The sequence below is a fragment of the Macaca nemestrina genome, chromosome 4 (genome assembly GCF_043159975.1).
Source record: "Macaca nemestrina isolate mMacNem1 chromosome 4, mMacNem.hap1, whole genome shotgun sequence".
NCBI lineage: Eukaryota > Metazoa > Chordata > Mammalia > Primates > Cercopithecidae > Macaca > Macaca nemestrina.
The window spans coordinates 78875944-78890429 of record NC_092128.1 but is presented as its reverse complement, the minus strand read 5'-3'; positions in this window follow the sequence as shown (position 1 = coordinate 78890429).

The following is a 14486-nucleotide window of genomic DNA, read 5'->3' as shown; positions in this document are numbered from 1 at the left end:
TCTCACAGACCAGTCAGGCACATTGTCTCGTCAAGCCTTCCTTCAGAACATCTCTTGCATCCACCTCCTTGCCACCACCCTGGACAAGGCTTCATCATCTCATATGTGGACAGACGTCTTATAACTGGTTTTCCAATTCCTAACTAGTTTGCCAGTTCTCACTAATCTCACTTCTATGAGCACTACAGTGATAAGGACTATAATGGTACAAAGGTCTTATCCATATTTGTACCCCCAACACTTAGTGTGATGCCTACTGCACAGCTGCACAGTAGATGCCCAATAAATGTTTACTTGATGGGTGGATCAGTTCTTTATACTACCCATAGATTATTGCTTACACAACATATTTGCCATGTTACTCCCCGGCACACACACATAAAATTTCCTCTTACCTTCTGAGGTCTAGAACAGGGTTATTTTTTATGTATTCATTAATTTTTTCCAAGAAATTATTTATTCAAGAGAATTCTCACTCAAAAATATGGTAGACAAAATACAGAAACTCAAAGCTTCTCTGGTTAAATCTAGGGTAAAATGTTTACATCCATACCTACAGCCTTTCCCACCTTGCCTCCTTTCCTCCCATCCCCAAGCAAACCTAGAGCTAGAAACTAAGATACCCTAAGACAGAAATTCCCAAATCTTAGTTTGCTTAATTTCCACCTGGAGGGTTAATTAAAATGCACATTATCAGGCCCTACTTTAGATTAGGATTTACTAGTCTGGGCTTTGATCTTTAAAAGGATGCATTTTAACAAGCATCCAGGTCATCCGATGAAGGTTGTCAGAAGAATAGACTTTGAGAACCTTATCCTAGCAGGTGATAGATTGGAATTTAAAAACTCCATCTCACAGAATGACATTTGAACCCCTTGTGGCAGAAATTAAGGTCTGTCAGAGTCTGCTATTTATCCCACCCATCAAGATTTAATAACACAAATACATTAATTAGTTTGATTCAATCATCCCATGATGTATACATACACAATTGTCCTTTGGTATCCACAGGGAATTGGTTCTAGGACCACCCCTCCACAAAGTCCATGGGAGTTCAGGTCCCTTATATAAAATGGTATGGTATTTGCATATAACCCATGCACATTATCCTGTGTACTTCAAATCATCTGTACTTACAATATCTAATACAATGTATTATTTTTATTGTTATATTGTTATAATAAAAATTATGTATTATTTTATATTGTTGTATTATTAATTTTTTTCCAAATATTTTCAATTCTCTTTTTGTTGAATCCATAGATGCAAACCCCATGGATATGGAGGGTCAACAATATCATAAAGTCATGTTGTACTCTAAAAATATATACAATTATTATTTATTAATTAAAAACAAAATATATTTTTAAAAAAGATTTAATAGCAAGTGCACCCAAGAACATTTGCTTCAGTTTATTGCCCTATTGCCCTCAATCATATTAATATCCGGCTTGATTCATGTCTTAAGTTCTTTCTTTCTCAGTTTGTTTGTTTGTTTCTTTCTTTCTTTTTCAGAGTCTCATTCTGTCTCCCAGGCTGGAGTGCAGTGGCGTTATCTTGGCTCACTGCAACCTCCACCTCCCGGGTTCAAGCAATTCTCCTGTCTCAGCCTTCTGAGTAGCTGAGACTACAGGCCCGTGCCATGAGGCCCAGCTAATTTTTTTCTACTTTTAGTAGAGATGGGATTTCACCATACTGATCAGGCTGGTCTCGAACTCCTGTCCTCAGGTGATCTGCCCACCTCAGCCTTCCAAATTGCTGGGATTACAGGTGTGAGCCACTGCGCCCAGCCCTTACATTCTTTCTTATACAGCTTCCCCCTAACTAGAATGCTCTTCTCAATCCACTTCCTCTTCCTTTGTACATCTCCAAATTCAACCGTTATTCATCATCTGGAACAAGGCCTTCCTCACTGAAGCTTTCCCCCATCCATACAACCATCCATTCATTCAATGTAAATTTATTGAATGAGCAGCAGTTCTAGGTACTGTGGATATATCACTGAACAAAAAAAACACAAATCCTAGTCCTCAAAGAGTATATATTCTAGTGCATAAAGACTAACAAACAAACTGTAATGTAAGATAAAATATGTAGTAAGTTAGATGGCAGTAAGTTCTGTGGAGAAAATAAAGAAGGGAAGAGAGAGAGAATGGCAGGAGTAAAATGCAGAAGCAATTTTAAGTGGAGTGGTTGAGGATAGTGACAACTGAATAAAGATAGAAGGAGGTGAGGAAGTAGACCACATGGATATTTGGAGTAAAAACTTTTCAAGTAGAGGGAAGATCAGGTGAAAAAAACGCTGAGGCAAGAGTACACCTTGGGCATTAGAGGGACAGCAAGAATGCCAGTTTGTCTGGGGAGGAACAGACAAATTTCTAGTGAGCTAGGAAGAAGTGGCAAAGAGTTGATGTCAGAGGTGACAGACTGAGCAGCATCTGAAGGGCACTGGAAGGACTCAGTTTCAGTCCTTCAGGATACCTTTACACTGAGCAGAGAAGCATGTCCTGACCCACATTTTAACCACAGTGTTATACATCCTGTGTCAACAACAGTCTGAAGCAGTGCAAGAGCAGCAGTTAGGAGGTTACTGTAATAGTCCAAACAAGAGGCTATGGTGACTTCATGACATGGATTGCGGCAGAGGTTGTGAGAAATGAACCAATTCTGGATATATTTTGAAGGGAGAGATGACATAACTTGCTGACAGATTGAATATGGAATGTGAAAGATACTGTTGTCTCCAAGGTTTTTGCCCTGAACACCTGAGAGAATGGAAGTCACCATTAATATGAGGAAGACTATGTAAGAAGAAGGTAGGCAGAGGAAGACGAGGGATCAACAGCTCAGTTTGAGGCATGTTAAGTTTGAGATGTACATTGGACATCCATGTGGAGCTATTGAGTATTATGAGTTAGGATTCAGGGTAAATGTCTGTGCTGGAAACATAAATTTGGGTATTATCAGCATATAGATGGTGTTTAAAGACCATCAAGGAAATCAATGTAGAAAAAGGAGAAAAGAGCCCTGGAGCTCTTAAATGTTAAACAGTTGGTGTGGAGGAGTGGGGAGGACCCAGAAAAAGAGACTGAGAATGAACACACACTGATGCAGGCAGAGATCAAGAAAGAGAAGTTAGCAATGGAATCAAATGCTTCGATAAGTCAAGTAAGATTAAAAAAAAAAAAAAAGACCATTGAATTTAAAAATGTGGAAGTCTTTGCTGACCATGACAAGAGTAGTTTCAGTGAATAAATAAGGGGAGAGCTAGAATGGAGTGGATTCAAGAGAAAAATGTAAGGAGAGAGGTGTACAGACAATGAATAGGGATCACTCTTTCAGGATGTTACTTTTATCCTACTTAATTTTCTTCTCCCTCAGTCTCTGTAACATCTAGGACCGATCTGCTTTCCTGAGCATTTTTATCATCACCCTCAGTGATAATTTTTAATTGTGTTTATGTCTTCTTTCCAGCTAATTCGGAAGCTCTTATTGGAAAGAATCAGTATCTCCTTTCACATCTGCAACACTCCCCTCAGTGCTTTGCACAATTCTGTGCCCATAATGAGTGTATTAGTCTGTTCTCACATTGCTATAAAGAACTATCTGAGACTGGGTAATTTATAAAGAAAAGGGTTTTAACTGACTCACGGTTCCATAGGCTGTACAAGAAGCATGGCTGGGGAGGCCTCAGGAAACTTACAATCATGGTGGAAGGCGAAGGGGAAGTAGGCATGTCTTACATGGCTGGAGAAGGAGGAAGAGAGAGAAGAGGGAGGTGCTACACACTTTTAAACAACCAGGTCTTGTGATAACTTACTCACTATCACGAAAATAGCAAGGGGAGAGTCTGCCGCCATTGATCCAATCGCCTCCCACCAGAGCCCTCCTCCAGTATTGGAGATTACAGTTTGAACATGAGATGTGGGCAGGGACACAAATCCAAACCATATCAATGAGTATCCAAAAATACATGCGTGTCAAACCAAATAAATATTTCTCCAATGACTTTCTCTGTCCCTTTTCCTAGCTTTTAACTACTTCAAGCAACTTGTAGATTAAATTTCTGTTCTTCAATTTGACTTTTAAGTACCTTCATAAAATGGTCCTCCCCAAAATTTGTCTTTTAGTATTTTCTTATATAGCCCTCTGCTTTAGTCAGGATATTTTGTTGACTTTACTGAAAAGAGGCTGCTTATTTTCACATATTATTTTAATCATGATACTATCTTTTGGAAATTCTTCATTCAATCCAAGGGCCTTTGTCCTCTTAAAAACTAATCAAGGAAGAGCTGTGGTCCCATATTTGGAATGCTTTTTGCTTTAATATGTAGCTACCCCAGATTTTAGGTATCATATCTATGTCAACTTCATGAGGTATTTCCTGTGCTGTCTATTGCACTCCATAATTCTACTTTTATATTTGTTCCACTTAAAAATAAATCCTAGACCAAGCTTAGCATTTTTGGTTTTCTGTTTCTCCTATTCATTAACTAGCACTTTCAGGATCATTAAAAAATCAAATGAGAAATAAAGTATTACTACATGTAAAGGCTTTTAATTAAGGATTAATACATGATAGAATGAATAAATAAAGGATGGATGGATGGATGGATGGAAATGGCTTTTGCATTGTACAGTTATCTGATGCAGCATACATTATCCTGTTTAATCTACACAAGAGCTGTCAGATGTTGGTAGCATACATTTAACAGATGATAAAATAGTTTTAAAAAGGTTAACCTTCCCAAAGTTTTTCCAGGACACTGGAACCTAAACTTCCTAATTCAGTTCTAGATTCAGAATCCAATTCCAAAACTACTAAAATCCAGTTATTTTCTTTTTCCACCATGGTCGCTTGCTGGAAAGCAATAAATAAGTAAAACCACTAGAATCCTAAATCGAAATTGTTTTCAAAGCATGTTCACTTAGAATTGATGAGATTTTGTTGAATCTGTTTTCCAGTGAAATTGTAATTCTAAAATTATATTCTTTTCCTCCTTAATAACAAACTTATAGTCTCACAACCGGTTTGATTACTTAACAAAATATCAGCACAGCAAAGTACATAGCTCTTTAACAACTTTCTTTCCTTTTGATTCTGTACCTCTACAAAGCTTTGTCAAACTACCACTGACTCAAACGGTAATGGTACACAAGCTAGAAATGTACTCTGGGAATACATTTTCTCTTTGGAGCGAACGTCTTTCTGCCACATGTTCATTCTCTTAGATTTCTGATCTTAAGAGCACAAAACAAAGAATGGTTTATTAATCAAATGTTTTCGTGAGCCTATTTGAACTCCACATCTTAGATATATTTTAAAAGATGTTCTACTTACTTCCTTAGTGTGGAAACTCTTGTGAATTTTGAAAGCTTTCTTAACCATCTTAGATCATTGAGATACCGTTCGAGATCTGAGTAAATAATTTACTAGCAGGTACCCCCAACATGATTGAATCCTTCAAGTTAACAATAAAAATCTGACAATCTCATTTGCTTTATTTTTGGTTATGGGCTCTAAGGAAAAAGAAAACTAAGAAAGAAGAGTTATATGACAACATATGATGCTATAAAGGAAATATATTCTCTAGTTAAGACAGCCACTCCGCATCCCAAGTGCCCTCAGTGTATAGCGTATACCCTAAAGGCATCTGTCCTAAAACTTGAAGTTGTGTTGAGATTTTCAGAGAAATTATGTACAAAACCAAAGTGCTATTTTTTATAATTATCTTTGATAAAGGAATATAAAGTTGGGATAATTTAACTTAAATGTAACCACATATTAGTAAATAAATTTCTCATTTTATATAACACTAAATGCTTTTTGGTTGTTTTCATGGTGAATTGTGAATCTATAATGTAGAGGTTTTGGATTTTAAAAGCTTCTATAATTCAAAATAAAATGAATTATATTAGACTCATGTTAATTTTGTGGGAATGATCTTCCTATTGAGTAAGATATTAAGATACTTTAGACTTTGTATCTTGAGACTATGTATTTCTATATTTTAAGTCCCAGGTTCACTACTTCTATCTTGCCTCTTAAGTTTCAGAATTAATGAATGAGATGGAAACTCTCCATATATTGCAGAGGAATGTAACAAATAAGCGGATTGAAAAACTAGGTGTATGCTTTCTTTTATCATTTCTTAAAAAAAGAATAAAAATGTAATTAATTAACCTTGCATACTATCCTCTCTTTTGCCAAACCTTAATTAGGTTCTGGGAAGTGGATACCCTTCAGTGAAAATGAACAAAAATAGCCCTCGATGAAACGATTACAAAATGAGTTTTCTCATTGAGGAGTAAAGATGAGACATGAAAAATATGAGCTTCTGCAGCAGGCATTTTTCATTCTTTTTTACAATGTGAGCAAATGGAGGATGAAGAAACAGCCTTCACCTTTCATATGCTCTACTATGCTCCAAGATTTACAGTAACTCTTTAAGATAAAAAATTTAAAAATAAAAATAACAAACCTGCACAAAATAGGAAATTGTCAGTCACTAGGGAGGTGACTATCAAGTATATTTTCCTGTGGATGCTTTACAACGAGTTCATGACTGTTAACCAGACTAAGACCATGACTTTGAGGAGCAACAAAATTTGAAAATGGGAGCTTCCAAACAAAAGGATGTTGTTTCCCCAGTGTAATTTGTTTTGAAGTTATTGCCTAGTAAGCACTGCATAAATTCTATTTCACTCATGCATGACAAAACTGCACTTGGATTTTTACTAAGCAAAGCCATAGTCAGAAGAGAAAGAAATCTGATCATATGCATCGTTTCTAATGTAAAAATTCACACTCTTCCTAATTCGGACAATGATGTGATTTGTAAAGGGTTCTAATTGTGGTCAATTATTACAGTCCTTCAGCGCCACCTAGTGTTTTCCATATAATGGTATGCCCCAGTTCACCTATGAAACCAAACTAACAATAGTCATACATCCCAAATAAAAGGAAAAAAGGAAACCTCAAAGTTTAATTTTGATATTTCATAGTCAAAGTGCTTTCCATTGTTTTATTTTATTACTCTTAAATTGCTTAAAAGCTTTTGTCGCTTTTGTTGAACTAAGTCTTTTGCATGTTTGGGTTCTTACCATTGATAAATGCCTAATCGCCATTGTTCCCTGGAAAATCAGAGTAACTATAAGGTTAACCCTGTTTTTATAAAAGGTAAATTATTTCATAGTCGATTCATTTTAGAGTGAAATGCCTACACATATAAGAAGCAGCAAAGCAACATGAAAATAAAGGTGACCATTGAATATCTAATATTTGTGAGCTGACAAAATTGGTTGAGCACACTCTCAAGTTACTCTTGTTGGTAATAGTGGTCTCAAAAGAATGTTAAAGTGGGTGTCTGCCACTTCCCCATAACCTCATTACCAAATTATAATAAAAGCATGTCTCAGACCGGACGATGAAACATATATATGGACATTTATTAAATAAACATAAAATAGCAAGCAAGTAAAAAAACTGTTCATACAATCTATCTTGAACTAAATACTCAGCTGTATTCTTTTTAGTCCTGTTATAAATAAAGTTTCGGTGCCACAAAAGAAATAGCACTCAAATATAAAATTTTCTTTTTTTCTTCTCAGAAGGGCAATTTACTTCTCTAGAAGGGTGCGCCCTCACAGAGGGAGCAATGATGAGCACACGCCTGGACGAGGGAGCGGAAGGAATTCTTATTCCTGATGCACGTCGCCCCTGCTACTGTGTCATTCCCCTATTGGCTAGGGTTAGGCCGCGCAGGCTAAACTAATTCCGATCGGCTGACTTATAGAGAGTGACGGGGTGATGATTTGGCTGGAAAAATGGTTATGGCAGAGCAGGACATCGGAATGAGTCAGGGTGGAGCAGGTGATCAAAAAAGGTTGCTTTATGAGGAAGTTAAGTTTAAAAGTAGAAGGCAAAGAATTGGACATACTGACATATTGATTCTTTGAAGAGAAATTTAGAACTCATATCTAACAGTGCTCAAATAACTAACTTACATGAGAGATTCACTAGAGGCAGGTGTAACAAATCCTTGAAACAAAATTTTGTTATATTGTAATCAGCATCAGGAAACTAGAAATTATCCTAAACGAATGGCTGGACACAGGAACACTTACAGGTAAAGATTTAGGCACTATCCCTATGGATGAAAGCTACAGGCCTCTAATTTTATTTTATAATTACTGAAGTTAGTTTTGTCACAGAGAGGAAATGTATTGTTAAAAAAATGATCCACTTCTGCCGGGTACGGTGGCTCACGCCTGTAATCCCAGCACTTTGGGAGGCCGAGGCAGGCAGATCACAAGGTCAGGAGTTCGAGACCCGCCTGGCCAAAGTGGTGAAACCCCGTCTCTACTAAAAATACAAAAATTAGCCGGGTGTGGTGGCACACGCCTGTAATCCCAGCTACTTGGAAGGCTGAGGCAGGAAACTCGCTTGAACCAGGGAGGTGGAGGTTGCAGTGAGCCAAGATCATGCCACCGTACTCCTGCCTGGGCAACACAGCGAGAATCTGTCTCAAAAAAAAAAAAAAAAAAAAAAAAAGACCTGGTGCGGTGGCTCACGCCTGTAATCCCAGCACTTTGGGAGGCCGAGGCGGGCGGATCACAAGGTCAGGAGATCGAGACCATCCCGGTTCACACAGTGAAACCCCGTCTCTACTAAAAATATAAAAAAATTAGCCAGGCGTGGTGGCAGGCGCTTGTAGTCCCAGCTACTTGGGAGGCTGAGGCAGGAGAATGGTGTGAACCCGGGAGGCGGAGCTTGCAGTGAGCAGAGATTGCGCCACTGCATTCTAGCCTGGGCGACAGAGCCACTGCATGACACTGACTGAGGAAACATGTACCCCTTTGTTCTTGAACACACATGAGAATGAGATCTTCTACATGCATGCCTTCAGAAAATATATTATTCTTGTTCTGATTTACTCTCTCTCAAATCTCTATCAAAGTAATTCAACAACTAGAAAAATGTCTTTGCTTCTAGATAAGAAGTGCTAGAATTGGGTCAGATAAAGAGCATTGTCTAGGGAAATAGAATTGCAGTCTGGATCTTTCAAATCCAGATACACACCAGGTTAATAACTAGTTTAGACTGCTCATGGAAAAGCCAACATTACTGTGCAACTCTCATGTTGCACTTGTCAGCAGGAAAGAGGAGACTCACCATTTAGGCCTGAATGGCTTTTTTTTTTCTATTGCAAGCCAAGTTAATAAGTGAAGAAGAATCCACATTGCCTATAAAGCTTTTTCAATCTCTTCATTTACAAATTGTGAATGGTAGCACAAATGTAACAAGAGGAATTGTGGTATTGCCTTGTATTCAATTCTCAAATAAATATTTCAAAAGAGACCAAAGAAAATTGACAACACAGGCATATCTCAGAGAGATTGCGAGTTCAGTTCCAGCCTATCACAATAAAGCAAATTGTACAGACTTTTTGATTTCCCAATGCATGTAAAAGTTATATTTGTGCTACACTGTAGTCTATTAAGGGTATAATGATAGTATGTCTAAAAAGGCAATATACATACCTTAATTTTAAAATAGTCGTTTGCTTAAAATATGCTAACAGTCTTCTGAGTTTTCAACCAGTCATAATCTTTTTGCTGGTGGAGGGTCTTGCCTTGATTTTAATGGTGGCTGACTGATCAGGATGGTGGTTCCTCCAGGTCTGACTGTGGCAGATCATACCTGTGGCTGTGGCAATTTCTCAAAATAAGACAACAGCAAAGTTTGCACAGTGATTGACTCTTTCACAAAAGATAGAACACAATGCTATTTGATAGCATTTTACTCATGGTAGACTTCCTTCAAAACTGGAGTCAATCCTCTCAAACTCTGCTGCTGCCTTATCAGCTAAGTTTAATGAAATATTCTAAATCTCGTATTGTCATTTCAACAATGTTCATAGCCACTTCACCAGAAGTAAATTCTATGTCTAGAAACCACTTTCTCTGTTCATCCATAAGAAGCAAGTCCTCATCTGCTCTAATTTTATTATGAAATTGCAGCAATTCAGTCACATCTTTGGGCTCTACTTCTAATTCTAATTTTCTTGCTATTTCTACCACATCTGAAGTGACTTCCTCCGCTGAAGTCTTGAACACTTCAAAGTCATCCATGAGGGTTGGAATCAACTTCTTCCAAACTTCTATTGATGTTGATACTTTAACCTCCTCCCATGAAACACAGATGTTCTTGGTGGCATCTGGAATGGTGAATCCTTTTCAGAAGGTTTTCGATTTACTTTGCCCAGATTCATCAGAGGAACTATGAATGGCAACTATAGCATTATAAAATGTATTTTTAAAACAATTAGACTTGAAAGTCAAAATTACTTCTTGATCCATGGGCTACAGAATGGATGGTGCATTAGCAGGCATGAAAACAACATTAACCTTGTACATCTCCATCAAAGCTCTTGGGTTGCTAGGTACATTGTCAACGAGCAGTGATATCTGGAAAGGGATCCTTTTTGCTGAGCAGTAGGTCTCAATAGTTGGCTTTAAATATTCAGTAAACCATGTCGTAAACAGATGTAAACAGATGTGCTGTCATCCGGGCTGTGTTGTTTTAGCACAGGAAGATATTTAGCATAATTCTTACGGCACCCACGATTTTCAGAATGGTAAATAAGAATTGGCTTCAACTTAAGTTCATCACTTCATTAGCCTTAAAGAAGAGAGTTAGCCTGTCCTTTGAAGCCTTGAAGCCAGGCATTGACTTCTCCTCTCTAGCGATGAATGTCCTCGATGACATATTCCACTAAAAAGCTGTTTTGTCCACATTGAAAATCTGTTGTTTATTGTAGCCACCTTCATCAATTACCTTAGATAGGTCTTCTGGAAAACTTGCTGCAGCTTCTGTATCAGTACTTGTTGCTTCACCTTGCACTTTTATATTATGGAGATGGCTTCTTTTCTTAAACTTTATGAATCAACCTCTATTCATTTCAAATTTTTCTTTTGCAGTTTTGTCACCTCTCTCAATCTTCATACAATTGAAAGGAATTAAGGCCTTGCTCTGGATTAGGCATTGGCTTAAGAGAATATTGTGTCTGGTTTGATCTATTCAAGGCTGTATTGCTTTTTTATTATTCATGTGTTCCCTGTAGTTGCATTTTTAATTTTCTTGAAGAACTTTTTCTTTCATTTACAGCTTGCCTAATTGTGTATCTCAAGAGACCTAGCTTTTGGCCTGTCTTGGCTTTGAGCATGCCTTCCTCACTATATGCAATCATTTCTAGCTTTTGATTTAAAATGAGAGATGTGAAACTCTCACTTGAATACTTAAAGGCCAGTTTTAAGTTATTAATTGGCCTAGTTTTAATATTGTGTGTCTCAGGGATTAGGCCTGAAGAAAGGAAGAAAAGAGGACTGGCAGTCAGTGGAAAAGTCAGAACACCAACATATTCATTAAGTTTGCCATCTTATACAGGCATGGTTCATGGTTCCCCAAAACAACTGTAGTAATAACATCAAAGACCACTGATCACAGATCACCATAACAGATATAATGATAATGAAAAAGCTTGAAATATTGCAAGAATTGCCAAAATGTGAAACAGAGGCATGAAGTAAGCACATGCTGTTGGAAAATGGTGCCAATAGACTTCCTGGATGCAGGGTTGCCAAAAGCCTGCAGTCTGTAAAAACAATATCTACAAAGTGCAATAAAGTAAAGTGCAAGAAAACCAAGTATGCCTGTGTTTTCTAGCATTAATAAATTTATTTTTTGAAAAATACACCACCAAAGACCTCATTTTGTTTCAACACAATAGGAGATACATCGAGGCTAAAATAGTCCTTTCCTTTAGTGTTTAAAAAATAATCAATAAATTCATCAGCAGGAACTATATAGTATAATAGGGCCTAACATATTAATATTATTATGCAAGCTAGAACATTGAAAATGTACAAGTCTTAAGCTCTACAATGAACCTTATTTCTCACTAACACATATGCAAAACATTGGTCTGCATGTTGTCACAATAGGTGACTTGCTCAGTATGGCTTAAAGCTTGCCATAACATTCACATGTGCCTAACTACTTTACTACATTACTTTCAATAACAAAAACCGCCATTACATTTGCACCAACCTAGTATCTCTCCACTGACTCCGTGAAGGCCCACCTCCTCTTCCTGATGAACTTCCAATTCTCAATTTTGAAGTTTGCTCAGATGTAGATAACCTCAACAGAACCTTAAATCCTAGAGGCAAAGACTATAAATACTCTAAAAATGTATGCAAAATGTTGTAAATCTGTGTGTGTGTATCCTTCTTCTTTTCCAGAAAGTGTGTTCCATAGCTTTAATCAGATGCTAAAGATGTCCCTACTCTGACTCAAAAGACCCAAGGAGTGCTGCCCAAGGGATTTAACTAGCATCCCCCAATTATCTTGTTATTGTGGATTTGTCTATCAGAACTACCCAAATTCCCCTGATAGGACTCAGAGAATCCTTGAGGAGGCCAGACCCTTTGCAGGGAAGTGCTGCCTTGCATTTGCCAAACTTAAAGTATCAGTTTCTGTGATTAGAACTTGCATTTGACAGAGCACAGACTCTGGAGTGAGGCTGATCTGGGGCTGCAGTCCTGCTTAGCCCCTCATTCCACGTGTGGTTATGGTCTGAGCCACCATTTGTGCTGCCTGGAACCCCGTAGTAGCTCACTAAATGCTTTCCCTGCTTCTGTCTTTGCCCCTCTTCCATCCGTTCTCAATACAGCAGCCAAACCAATCCTTTACAATGAGTCCCATTACCTGACTCCTCTGCCCCAAATCTTTTGGTTTTTTTCCTTTTTGAGAAAGGATCTCATTCTGTTGCCCAGGCTTGAATGTAGTGGTACTATCAAAGCTCCCTGTAACCTGGATTTTCCAGGCTCAAGCTATCCTTCCACCTCAGCCTCCCAAATAGCTGAAACTACAGGTTCACCACCACCACACCCAGCAAATTTTTAAATTTTTTTTCTAAGTTTTTAAATTGTTTGTAAAAACAGGGTCTCCCTATATTGCCCAGGCTGGTCTTGAACTCCTGGGCTCAAATGATCCTCCTGCCTCAGCCTCCCAAACTGCTGGGATTAAAGGTGTGAGCCACCACTCCTGGCCCAAATCTTCTAGAGATTCCCCATGTCAGAGAAAAAAATAGCCTCAAACATGCCTACTCAGCCCCTTCTCCCCTTCTCCTCTCCTCTCTGACCTCAGCTCCTTCCACTCTCCTCGTCCCTCAGGTTCTCTTCTTTTGTCACACTGGCCGCTTACTGTTTCTCAAATCTAAGGACCCTTTTCTCTTAAAGCCTGGGGCCTGTGCAGTTGCCAATGTGCTTCTCTGAAATACCCTCCTGGATCGCTCCCTTCAATCCCAAGCCACCATTTTGGAGAGGTCCTCTTGAACCCTAAATTACCTAATGACCCCCCACAGCCTCTGCAGCTGTTCTTGGTATCCCTTTTCCCTTGCTTCATCCTTCTCCATTGCTTCTATCGCCATCTGACGATCACTTGCTAGCTTATTTTTTCTGTCTCCTTTTGTGTCTAACCAACCCTGTCCCTGCTCAATCTCTAGAACGTGGATCAGTCAACTTTTTTTATGTAAAAGGCCATATAGGAAATATTTTTGGTTTTGTGGGTCACACAGGTCTCTATTGCAACTTCTCAACTCCGCTATTATGGGGGAAAGCAGCCATTGACAATATGTAAACAAATGAGTGTGGCTGTGTTTCAATAAAACTTTACTTATTTTGAGCAGATCATAGATGAAAAATAAAGTTAAAGCTATAAAACTTTTAGAAGGAAATATATGGGAATATTTTTATAACCAGTGAATAGATAAAAAAATTTTCAGCCAGAAAAAGAAAAAATTAGTAAATTAGACATCATCAAAATTAGAAATTTCTGCTCATGGTAGATTGAAGAATCGTGATCAAGAACATTCAAAGTAGGTTTTCTTCTTTCTGTGTTTAACCACATTTACAATTATCAATATATATTTAAAGATGAGCATATCTGTGTTTTAATTGACTGAAGTTTTGTTTCTTTTTTTGAAGCACATTTTGTTACATAATAAAAAACAAAGAAAAACACATTTTAAAAACTTAATAAAAACAAGCAGCTACTGAATTTGGCCGAGGGGTAGTTTATAGTTTGCTGAAAGCTGCCATAGAATAATAAGCTCCATGAAGGCAGGGACTCCATCTGCTGTATTCACTTTTCTATCCCCATCACTTTGAAGAGTGACAAATACAAATTAGTTCCTCCATAAATATTTGTAGAATGAATTCCTGACTGTGACAAAGGTATCAGTTTCTCATCTGTAACATGAGGCGATAATGACAACTTTTAGGGTTCCCATGCCAATGTCCTGAATTGTATTGCCTAGGTTTTCTTCTAGGATTTTTATGGTTTTAGGTCTTATATTCAAATATTTAATCCATTTTGAGTTAATTTTTGTATAAGGTGTAAGGAAGGGAGTTCTAGTTTC